At 39.2% G+C, this 12,695-nt stretch overlaps 1 non-coding gene across 1 annotated transcript; it reads left to right on the forward strand.

Moving 5' to 3' along the window:
* The first annotated feature begins 7,072 nt into the window (after nt 1-7,072).
* Nucleotides 7,073-7,207, forward strand: LOC118882167. The gene has a single exon (XR_005016716.1). It is a non-coding gene; the product is annotated as a small nucleolar RNA SNORA70 (small nucleolar RNA).
* Nucleotides 7,208-12,695: the final 5,488 nt, after the last annotated feature.

Genomic DNA, 12,695 nt, shown 5'->3' on the forward strand with positions numbered 1-12,695 from the left:
CACGGGCACACACACCCCTCACTGTGACAATGTCACCCCATTCTGTCGTTATTTCTGTGTCTCGTGGGGTCTCCCACTACATAATGGCTAAAACACAGGGAGAAAATTGGGGTCACTGCAATGCAATGCCGATAACCACAAAGCTCTCCGTGCTCGGTGTACATGTACGCTGGGAATTCAATATTTATACGGTGATTCCTCTGTGTCCAGAGCAGTGTTGGTTTTTTGAAAAGCTTTTATGTGTATTTCCTCACTGGACTCTCATTGCAAGCCCATGGCACTAAAGTCCATTTTATTAACATGTAAGAAAAGGGAAGTGAGAGAAATGATGTGATTTTTCTAAGGTCACACAGCAAATCCAGTGGTGAAGCTAGATTCGGAGTTTTCTGTTTTAAACATTTGCTTTGTTCTTGTCTATAAATCTGCGCTCCCCTGTGTAGGTATCCTCAATAAAGAAAGTTATGCAGTATTAGGCTATTTCTACTTTTATCTCTCACAAGCACCATGTCTTAGGTTGGTGTTATGAAGTTGAAATTGTTGTGACTTGGAAAGGGGGATGGGCAACTCCAACTGCTCCGAGGGAGAATAGCAAGAGCAGGGTTTTTCCAGTCTTTCCTGGCCACTGTTGGTGACTGCTATAGTAATAGCATCCCTTTTGTGTGGGTAAGAGTGATTCAGCATTGTTTGAGGGTCAAATACATGGGTTTGGCTTTGGTTCAAATCCTGGCTCCATCACGGTCTCAGTAATCACAGAAAAGCAGAGTGGGTTGTTTTTCGAACATGTAACGGGAATTGCAGAAGTAGGTAGTCTAGGGAGGAAGTGAATGGGCCCCATGATGCTATCAATGTCCCAGGTTCCTTTTGTCTTTCTACTCCACCTTTCTTAGAACGTTGTTTCCATCTCAAGGATGCCTCATGCTCATACCGCACAGCTGCCTGCACAGCTGCAGCCATCGCATCTGAAGGAGGAAGAAAGGAGGAGGGCAAGGCAAAGGGCCCTATTAGTGTGTCCTTCCAAGGAGCTTTGCAGGAGGTGGCTTTACCCCTGGCTTGTGTTTGTAGCTCTTTGGTAGGGTATGATGTTGTATACTGTGCTCCAGATCACTTTCTCTGTCTCTCTCTGTCTCTCTCTGTTTCTGTCCTCTGTGTCTCTGTGTCTCTGTTTCTCTCTGTCTCTCTGTCTCTCTCTCTATATATATATATTTGTAATTGTACAGCTGATGGTCTGGAAAGGAATGCACCCAACAAATAATGATCGCTCAGAGCAGAAGAACTGTCAAAGGAACTTTATCTTTGGCCTCTGTAATGATTTATTTAATGATTTTATAAATGTACATTTTTATTGCCATATTGTGGGGAGGCAATTCTCTGTGGGTCTCTCATATTGATACTGCATGTCTTATGAGCAGAGGCACTGACGTCTTTTGTTCCAGACTATCTGTTCAAGGATGTTTGTATAGCAAATAGCCTTGGAAGACAGAGAGAGGGTTTCCCTCTGAGGCCAGGGCAGGTTTGTTTGCTGCCCAGTATAATAAGGATGATGGTTGCCTCTGGGACAAAATTTGAGCAGTGTTTGCTTGCAGCTCCTTTCAAAGACTGAGATTTCCTAAGCTCAGTGTTCCTTGGGTCTGATGCCAACCCAGTGTACGTACAGCACCCACCTGGGCCCCCCTCCATGTCACCCCATGATACTTGGGGGTCAAAGGGAGCTGATGTAAACATGAACCTCATGGTTCCTGTGAATAATAAAGTCCTTTGTCTCTGACCCTGGAGTCTCATGTCTTCTGCTGGCATCCATGAGATCAAGGCAGGCTAAAATCTCAGCCCCTTCAGAGTTCTCATAAATGTAACGTTAAGCATTGAAAAGCACGCATATCATAAGTGCACAGTTTGATAAATTTTCACAAAGTAGATTCACATGTGTAACTGACACCAGATCTGGAAAAAGAACATTACCAGCATCACAGAAACTCCTTTATGCCCCGTCAGTCAATACCCTCCCAAAGGTAATGCACGTCTATCTAACAACACAGATTAGTTTTGCCTGTTTTTGAACTTTACATAAATTGAAACATATGATATGTACTTTTTTGTGTCTGGATTCTTTCTTGCAACATTATGTTTATAAGATTCATCCATATTATTACAGGTATTTGTAGTTCATCATAATAGTTGTGGTGTCAATAAACCCTAATTTATAGATCTGTTCTATTGGTTATGGACATTTGCATTATTTCTAGATTTTTTGCTATGTAATTATTTCTTTTTTCATTTTTATTGAGATATAACTGACATATATCCTGTATAACTTTAAGGTGTACAGCATAATGGTTTGACTTACATATATTGTGAAATGATTACTGCAATAAATTTAGTTAGCATCCATCATCTTATACAGATACAATAAAAAGAGAAAGAAAAATATTTTTCTTGTGATGAGAATTCTTAGGATCTTCTCTCTTAACTTTCCTATATATCATAGAGCAGGGTTAACTATAGTCATCATGTATATTCACAGAGTTGTGCAAACATTAGTGCTATTTAATTCCAGAACATTTTCATCACCCCCAAAAGAAACCCTCCACCATTAGCAGTCACTCTTCATTCTTCCCTTCCCCGGTCTCTGGTAACAACTAATCTACTTTCTGTCTCTGTGGATTTGCCTTTTCTGGACATGGAATACAATATGTGGCCTTCTGTGTCTGACTTTTTTCACTTACCATAATGTTTTCAGGATTCATCATGTTACAGCCTTTTTATGGCCAGATAGTATTCTAGTGTATGGATATATCACATTTTGTTTAGCCATTCATCAGTTGGTGGACATTTGGGTTATTTTCACTTTTTGAATTATGAATAATGCTGCTATGGACATTTATGTGCAGATATTTTGTATGGACATATATCTTCATTTCTCTTGGATGTATACCTAGGAGTAGAATTGATGGTCATATAGTAATTCTATGTTAACTTTTCCAGAAATTGCCAGATTGATTTCCAAAGTGGAAATTTACTATTACCATTATTTTACATTACCATTTTGTGACTGGTATGAGGTAGGGGTCAAAGTTCATTTTTAAAAATAGATTTCTTGGGGTGCTATATTCAAAATGCTGAGAGAAAGGAGCTGCTAACCAAGAACAATTTACCCAGCAAATCTGTACTTCAAAAATTAAGGAGATAAAGATTTTCCCAGACAAACAAAAGCTGAGGGAGTTCATCACTGCTAGACTTGCTTTACAAGAAACGCTGAAAGAAGTTTTTCGAGTTGAAAATGAAAGGATCCTAACAAGTAACATAAAAACATATAAAAATAAACAACACACTGGTAAAGGCAAGTGTGCAGTCAGATTCAGAATACTGCAATACTGCAATATGGTGAAGTGTTAACCATTTAACTTTAGTATAAAAGTTGAAAGACAAAAGAATTAAAAATAGCTATCACTATAATAATTTGTTAATAAATACACAACATAAAAAGATGTAAAGTGTGACATCAAAACATAAAATGTGTATGTTGCGGGGGGAATAAAAGGGTAGATTTTTTGTGTGATCAAACTTAAGTTGTTATCAGCTTAAAATAGACTGGTATATCTATAAGATGTTTCAAATAAGCCTCAGGACAACTACAAAATCAAAACCTATAATAGATACGCACAAGATTAAGAAAAGGAATCAAAGTATACCACTATGATAAATCACCAGTTCACAAAGGAAGACAGTAAGAGAGGAAGAAAGGAACAAAACAACAACAAAACAACCAGAAAGGAATGAATGGGATGACAATAGTAAGTCCTCACCTATCAATAATTGCTTTAAGTGTGAATGGATTAAATGCTCCAAACAAAAGACATAAGAGTGGCTGAATGAATAACAAACAAACAAGACCCAACTATATGCTGCCTACAAGAAACTCACTTCAGTTTGAAGGACACATATACCTTCAAAGTGTAAGGATGGAAAAAGATATTCCAAGCAAATGGAAACCAAAAGAGAGCAGAGGTAGCTATATTTATATCAGTAAAATAGACTTTAAGTAAAAAAGAGACAAAGAAGGACATTATATAATGATAAAGGGGTCAATTCATGGAGAGGATATATAATTGTAAATATATACGCACCCAACATTGGAGCACCTAAATATGTTAAGCAAATACTAATAGATCTGAAGGGAGAAATAGACAATAAAATAATAGTAGGCAGCTTCAATGCTGCACTTTCAACAATGAATAGATCATCCAGATAGAAAACCAACAAGGAAACATTGAACTTAAATGATACTTTAGACCAAAAGAATCTAACAGACATACATAGAACATTCCATCCACCAACAGTAGACTGCATATTCTTTTTATGTGCACATGGAACATTCTCCAGGATAGATTGTATGTTAGGTCACAAAAGAAGTCTCAGCAAATTTAAAAAGATTAGAATTATACCAAGTATCTTTTCTGATCACAATAGTATGAACCTAGAAATCAATAACAGGAGGAAAACTGTAAAATTCTCAAATATGGGAGTACTAAACAACATACTCCTGAATAACCAATGGGTCAAAGAATTTTAAAACAATTTTCTGTCTTCCAGTAATTGCCTCTATAACTCTAATTAACATGGCCTCCCAATGTTCTTGATTTTTTATCTCCCCATATTTTCTGCTGAACTTCTATTACATCACATGAGGATTTGATTGATGTATATCCTTTTCTATCTTGCCCGCCTTAGTTTTGGTAGGTAGATCTTTTGTACTTGTCTGCTGATTGTCTTTACCAACCATTCTTTTCCTTGTAGTTTCTAATTTAAGCCACTCTACCATGTATTGCTGCTACTGCGTACACAAAAAGATGTTTTTTTAATGTACATGAGGCCAGACACTTTTATGTCACTTTTCTGGCTGTAAATATTTTCTCCCTTTTGGATCTGAATGCATTTTTGTCTTTGATTCAATCTGCATGACTTCAATTAAAGGACAGGAAAATAAAACTCACATGGGAATCCGTGTGTATGTGAAATGGAAGCTTCATCGAATATTAAACCACACACACACACACACACAAACACACACACAACCAAACTCAACACCTGACTCTTCCTTTTATCTGAGCAACAAGGGTGAGAGACTCTGAAATCCTCCCTGGGATCCATGTAAACGACCAAGGCAGTTAGGTAGCAAATGATCCTCAAAGTGGGCATCTTTCCAACAAATGTTTGCATTGATTTCGTTATTTCTAAAGGCTGATTGAGCCAGAGAGAACAAAAGGATAAGGCAAAAACCATCTCTTTTACTGCCCCCTGTCCTGTATTTCAGGATGAGAATGTGATATTGGATGAATTTTGTGATCATTTGGGGAATTGTAGACGGTCTTTCTTGGGGGTGAGACGTGCTGGTGGCTGGGTAAGACCAAACTGAGCCATGGAGTCAGGTGTCCAGAAGTTCCGTCTGCTGCCTGTTAGTTGTTCTTTACGACATTTGGGGATTAAGCTGCTTAAGATGGGTTAGAGACAACCAACCCACTTACGTTGACATACTATCAAACATTTGTTTGAATTTTTAACTTGTAATTCTTCCACTTTTCATGCTGTGAAATGCAGTATGTCTCTTCCATATTTCAGATGAAGAAATGAGAGTGGGTTTTCAGTGTGTGTTAAATAGAAATAAGGAAAGAATGTCTTATCTAAGAATTTCCTGGCGACTGAGGGAGGAGGACAGAAAAAAAGGGTGAGAAGAATCGGGGGATGAATGCAGTCAGGGTGTCCTGGGAAAAACCCAGAGGCACGAGGAGAGCAGGATGAACTCATAAGGAAGCACCTTTTCATTATGAAGAAAATTACTCCTGACTCTTAAATGTAGGTACCTATGTGTTAACAAGATTTTAATGTTGAAAATATTACAAATATGGCTAGTAATGGGAGATTTAATAATATATTATCCAAGAAGAAATGGTTGATTTTGCTTATCTCAATCTTAGTAAAAGAAGAGACAAAGGACCTGGAACTTTAATCATTTTAGCAAAAGGACTTAATCTTTTTGTTTACCCGGTGACTTGACTTTGGTGAGCAATGGGATACTGGAGGATGAAAATTTTAACCTGATGTTGTCTGATAGAAATATAGTGCCAACCAGACACGTAATTTAAAATTTTCTTGTATCCACATTATAAAAAGTAAAAAGAAACAGGTGAAATTAATTTTTTTAATTTTTATTTTTTTCTTCCAGCTTTATTGAGGTATAATTGACATATACCTTAAAATATATACAGTGCTGTATAGTTTAAGGTGTACAGCATAATGATTAGACTTAATCTAATGAAATGATTATCACAGTGAGTTTAGTAGACATCCATCATCTCATATACATACAAAATTAAAGAAATAGAAAAAAATACTTTTCCTTGAGATGAGAACTCTCAGGACTTATTCTCTGAACAACTTTCATATATAACATACAACAGTGTTAACTATATGTGTCATGTTGTACATTACATCTCTAGTACTTATTTATCTTATAACTGAAAATTTGTACTTTTGACCACCTTCTTCTGATTCCCCATACCTACACCCACCTTCACTAACCACAAATTCGATCTCTTATTCTGTTTGTTTTTGAAGTATAATTGACTTACAACACTGTTAGTTCCCATTACACAAGACAATGATTTGATATTTCTATACATTTCAAAAGGATCACCAGGATAAATCTAGTTACAATACATCAGTGTAAAGACATTACATAGTTTTTGACTGTATTCCCCACACTGTACACGTCATACCGGTGACATATATTTTGCGACTGCAAGTTTGTACCTCTTAATCTCCCTCACCCATTTCTTTCCTCCCCCCGAGTCCTCCCCCCTTCTCTGTATCTATAACTCTGTTTCTGAAACAGGTAACTTAATTTTAATAATGTATTTCATTTAACCTAATGTATTTTAAATGTTCAAACATAATCAACATAAAAATTATTAAAGAGATAGTGTACATATTTTTCATTCTAAGTTTTGAATGTCAGTGTATTTTTCACACTGATAGGCCATCACAGTTGAGACACAACATTTTTCATAGTTCAAGTGATTTGCAGACAATTAAGCCGACCACGCTCTTTTCCCCATGGGGGCCCGGTATGCAATGGCTGCAAACAGCAGCCTTCTCGGTAGTATATGCAGCTTGTTGCCTGTGTGGGTTGCCCTAAGGGGCCTTGGAGACAGCCCTTGCCAGTGGACATCATGACTGGCATGCTGTCCCCAATCTAGGCTCCAGACAGGTATGCACGGTGCCTTTGGAAAGCCCCAGGGCACAGTGGCCAGGGTCCACATTGGCCAAGTCATAATGTCCATCTGCAGCAAGCTGCAGAACAAGGAGCATGTGACTGAGGCCCTCCACAGGGCCAAGATCAAGTTCCCTGGCAGCCAGAAGATCCACATCTCCAACAAGTGGGGATTTACTAAGCTTAATGCAGATGAATTTGAAGACATGGTGGCAGAAAAGCGAGTCATCCTGGATAGCTCTGGGGTCAAATACATCCCTAATCGTGTTCCCTGGACAGATGGTGGTTCCCTGCACTCATGAGAGCCTTGGTGCTGTCCTTTCTTTACACACACCCACCAATAAATTCTACTTTCCTGTTCAAAAAAAAAAAAAAAAATAGTTCAAGTGAAATGTATCTCTACTCAAACAATAAAGTTGTGTTTCACAGGGAAACATATTTACTCTCCTTTAGTTTGAAGACTTAAATTAATTAAAATGAAACAAAATTAAGGATTCAATTCCTCAGTGGCAGTAGCCCTATTTCAAGCGCTCAGCAGTCACACGTGGTTGTGGCCTGCTGTTATGGACCGGACAGCTCTCACCCAAGGGGGCCCTTGGGATGTTCATGCAGTCCAAGCCTGCTGCCAATCTTCCAGCAAGAACTTATTGGGTTAGAATAGACGTAGTTTGTGCACATCCTGGCTTTATGGGCTGAATTGTGCACCCCCAAATTCATGCGTTGAAGCCCTAACTCCAAGGTACTCACGTTACAATGAGGTCACTAAGGTGGGCCCTAATCCAATATGACTGGTGTCCTTATAAAGGGAGGGGAGGGAATTTGGGCACAAGGAGAGACATGATACCAGCACGCACACAGAGGCAAGGCCACGTGAGGACACAGCGAGAAGGTGGCCGTCTGCAAACGAGGGAGATGGGCTTCAGAAAAACCAACCCTACCAACACCTTGATCTTGGACTTCCAGCCTCCAGAAGAGAGAAAATAAATTACCTCCACTAATATTTGCTATTATTTAGAACATTGCACATATTTTCAGTAACTTAAAAATGAATGCCTATTCTTCACATCTACTAATCCCCCCAGGAAGTACAACTTTTTCCCACTAGATTTAAATAATAAATCCACTAGTGTTAGGAGATTCTGAAGCTGCCCAGTCTGTGGTATTTTGTTACGGGAGCCAAAGCAGCTAATAAGGCCCAACACACAGAGGGTTAAGAAAAATCTGGCAAGGGCTTCACCATTTCAGATGTGCTCTTCCCGTTTTGTCACAGGCTTCGTACTTGAATGTCCCACAGATCCTTAGAGCTTGGATCTCTGAAAATCAATTTAAGAAACACACACGTCCAAGGGTGTGTGTGTGTCTTTAGCTGGCTTTGTGCACAAGCTTTTTAGTGGCTGTTTGGCCAGGATGTGGCGTGTGTTTTCCATTTGGAAGGTGGGAAGTGAATGAGTCACACTGACAAACCACAGACACACGGCTTTGAGGTTCAAAATGAAGTGTTGGTGGCCATCCTCTTGCCTTTGTCCATCACAGACGCGGAGCCTCTTCATCGTCACCCACGTTCGTTAACAGCGTCTGTGTCTATGCTAATACAATCAGGAAACGAGGCAACCCATCTCTTCCTTCCCAGAGAGAACAGGGTGATCAGCCATTAGTGATTCACACTGATAAGCCTCCACTAATTGAGCAGAATGTAATTAGTGATTACATAATATTTGAGCTCTTGCAACTGTCATTAATGTCCACGATTCACCAGAGATGAGCCCTGCCGAATGGAGTGTGATTGCCGCGGCTAAATCTAGTTAATCTGGGGTATCTTAATCAACACGGGATGCACTTTAGGCAGCGGTTAAAAGCTCTGGTGACCTCGGAGAAAACCCTGCCATCCACCAAGGTCTGGATTGCTTACGACAGGGATCCCTTTCCAAAGAGAAATTTAATAATTAAATGGCCTGGAAAACTTGAGGGCAGAGTGATTGGATGATATTAACACATTTAGATTTTTCTGTAACAGATATGGTGACCGAAACGTTGCACTGGTGCTGGCATTAATTTATGACACATCTGATATTGACTCAGGGTGTATTATCTGCTGAAGTTATAATAGTTTTTGTAATGTGGCTAGGAGAACAGGATTAAGAACTAGTTCTTTATAAGAGGAAAGACGACTAGTGATAATGGCCCTCTCAGAGCACACTTTTGAAAGTTCGTTTTATGGAACAAAACTTTAGAAGCAATAACATTAGAGTGATATTTTGCTTCCTGTGATAAGTTAAAATTAGGTTCATGAGATATTACATTTCACTGTGTCCTGAAGTCAAGATGGATTTTCAAGGCATTTGTAGCAGGGGCTCTTGGTGTCCGACCCCGTGTTCTTCGGTCAACGAGTTCACCTGCAGCTGCATTGGACAGCTCTCATATATACTGTAAACTTCCCACCCCAAGCATCTTTATCACCTTGTTTTTCTTCTCAAAGGCTTTCTTCAGCACCCCGTGAACTTGGTCAACCCACTTGACCAAGGTCTTACAGGTAAGACAACCTGTAAGTGTCGAGGATTCAACAACTCTGGGGTAAGTCTCAACAAAAGGGGGCTGGGAGTTGGTGGATCAATACCCCAGCTCCCCACTCTGAGGATGTGTTTGTTCCACAGGGTTTCTCAGAGGGTTTCCAGCACCATGGAGTCTATAGTGATAACCTGCTCGTAAGTACTGTTCTCCCTACCCTGCCTCACTTCCTGACTCCCTCCCTGTGTTTCCTGGGGTCACCTCCCATGATGGTTAATTTTATGTGTCAACTGCGCTGGCCATGTGGTTCCCAGATTAAACATTACTTCTGTGTGATCTGTGAGGGTGTTTCCAGAGATTAGCATTTGAACTTGTAGACTCAGTAAAGTAGATTGCCTTTCCCAGTGTGGGTAGGCATCATCCAATCCAGAGAGGGCCTGAAGAGAACAAAATGCAGAAAAAGAAATTTGCCCCCTTTTTTTCCTACCTCACTGTTGCGCTGGGAGCCTTCCTAAGTCTCCAGGAAGGAGACAGCAGATCATGGGAATTTTCAGTCTCCATAATTGTGTGAGCCAATTCCTCATTATGTATAATCTCCTATTGATTCTGTTTCTCTGGAGAACCTTGACTAGTCACCTCCCAAATAAACTACATGCACTCAAGCCCTTGCCCACGGTCTGCTTTTGAAGAAACCCAACTAAAAATTCCTTCCCTTCTTACCCTCCTCCCAATCCCAATACTTCATCACCCTAAGAGAATGTAACCAACTGTGATAACTTCCAGTAGCCTCACTGTAGGTGTGGCAAGCCCTCTTGGTATGAAGTTTTTACCACTGAATTTATGTGAATTAAAACCTTTTATACCAACCATAGTTTGTGCTTTAAGTGACAGTACACATAAACGGTTGTTTCCAATGTGAAATTTACACAGGTTTACAAATTTCAAAGGTCTGAGCAATTTAATATGGTCCAGTTTTTCATAAAATAATACGACTATTGAAGAGCCAAGGAAAACAGCAACTCATGATTTATGGGATTTTCTCCTGTTTATGTATTTTATATAAATAATAAATATACTGGCATCTTTGCTTTGTAAGGTGCTTTCTGATGGTTGTTTAAACAGCTCAAAGTCTTTCAGATATTGTTTTAGAAAAGTTCTGCTAAGTAATCATAATTGACATGAACTTAGATCACCACTTACTCTGTGCCAGGCACTGTGCTAAGCTTTCTGCTATAAGAACTATTATCATCCCCACTTACAGGTGAGGAAAATGTGGCTTAAAAAGGTTGTGAGGTCTTGCCTAAGGCCACACGACCTCTAAGGGGAGCAGGCAAGGGTCAGCCTAGGCACTCCTTGCCTTAAAGGCCGTCATTAATTTTGAGATTAGAAAACTGCCCTTAGGGCTCTTCTACTCTGATGGGCAGCAGGGGTGCTGGGATTTATGGCTCCTTGGGAAGAGACGTTACGGATTTATGTCTCTTTGAATGGCCCATACAATGTTAGATAGGAGCAGCATCTTGCCTTGGTCAGGACATGTACAGGAGGGGCCTTTACTGTCCCCATAACTCCTCTGTTAGATCAAACCAAAGTCATTTCCCAGCTGATTTGCTAGATACTGCACCTGGCCTGGCCTCCCTTCCTGTCCTTCTTCCCCACTCTCCCACGGGTTTTTCCTGGGCTCAGGACTCAGTAAGCCATTTCACAGGAATGCTCATCTCAGGGACCATTTCTGGAGAACCCAGTCTAAGACAGAACCTAAGAAAGAGTCTGTCTGTCTGTTGACAGACTCTTTCTAGGAGCCAACATCACCCAATAAGGTAAACCTGCAAGACCAACCTGAATTGGGAAGCATGAACAAGGTTTTTCATTATTTGAAATAAAATATGATTGAAATACAGTTGGAAAAGATTTGAATGTCTATCAATAATGGATGAATTGAATAAATTACAGCACATTCATACAGTGGAATAATATGCAACCATAAAGAAGAATGAAGAGACTTCATTTTAAATTAGTAGGAGTAAATTCAATCTACTGAATAGGAGGAAAAAAAAAAGAAAAAAAAATGCACTGAACAGAAAATGTAAAATAAGAAGGTAGAGTAACATCTAGTATATTACTAATTGTAATAAATATATGTGGCTTAAAAACAGACTCTCAGACTGTATTTTATTTTATTTATTTTATATTTATTTTTTATCTATTTTATATATTTGGTTGTGCTGGGTCTTAGTTGCATCAGGCAGGCTCCTTAGTTGTGGTTGGTGGGCTCCTTTGTTGTGGCATGTGAACTCTTAGTTGTGGCAGGCATGTGGGATCTAGTTCCCTGACCAGGGATCATACACCGGTGCCCTGCACTGGGAGTGTGGAGTCTTAACCACTGCACCACCAGGAAAGTCCCCAGACTGAATTTTAAAATCCAATGCTATATGCAAGAGACACTCTTAAAATGGAAAGGAAAAGAAAATTTGAAACTAATGGGAGGAAAATGCTATACCAGGAAAATACAAATCAAAGTAAAGCTGGTGTAGCAATCTTAACATTCAACAAAATAAAATTCAAGGCAAAATATCGTTAATAATGAAATGTTATTTAACTGCAGAGGAAAAGTAAGACAAAAAATATATATCCATCCTAACTACATATAGCCCTTCTATACCAAGCAACAGCTGATAGAACAGCAGGGAGAATTGGATAAAGCATTAGCTATTTTTGAGGCTTTAATATAGCCCTTTCAGAAACTATTAGACCAAGTAGATTAAAAATAAGATATAAAAACCAGAATAGTACAGTATAGCTTGAGCTCAGACATATATAGAGCTCTATATTGAGAAACAGAGAGATTGATTTTTCTTGATCACCAAGGAACTTTTTTATTTAAATAAATTTATTTATTTATTTATGGCTATGTTGGGTCTTCCTTGCT

Source organism: Balaenoptera musculus, chromosome 15, assembly GCF_009873245.2.
Source record: "Balaenoptera musculus isolate JJ_BM4_2016_0621 chromosome 15, mBalMus1.pri.v3, whole genome shotgun sequence".
Lineage (NCBI taxonomy): Eukaryota > Metazoa > Chordata > Mammalia > Artiodactyla > Balaenopteridae > Balaenoptera > Balaenoptera musculus.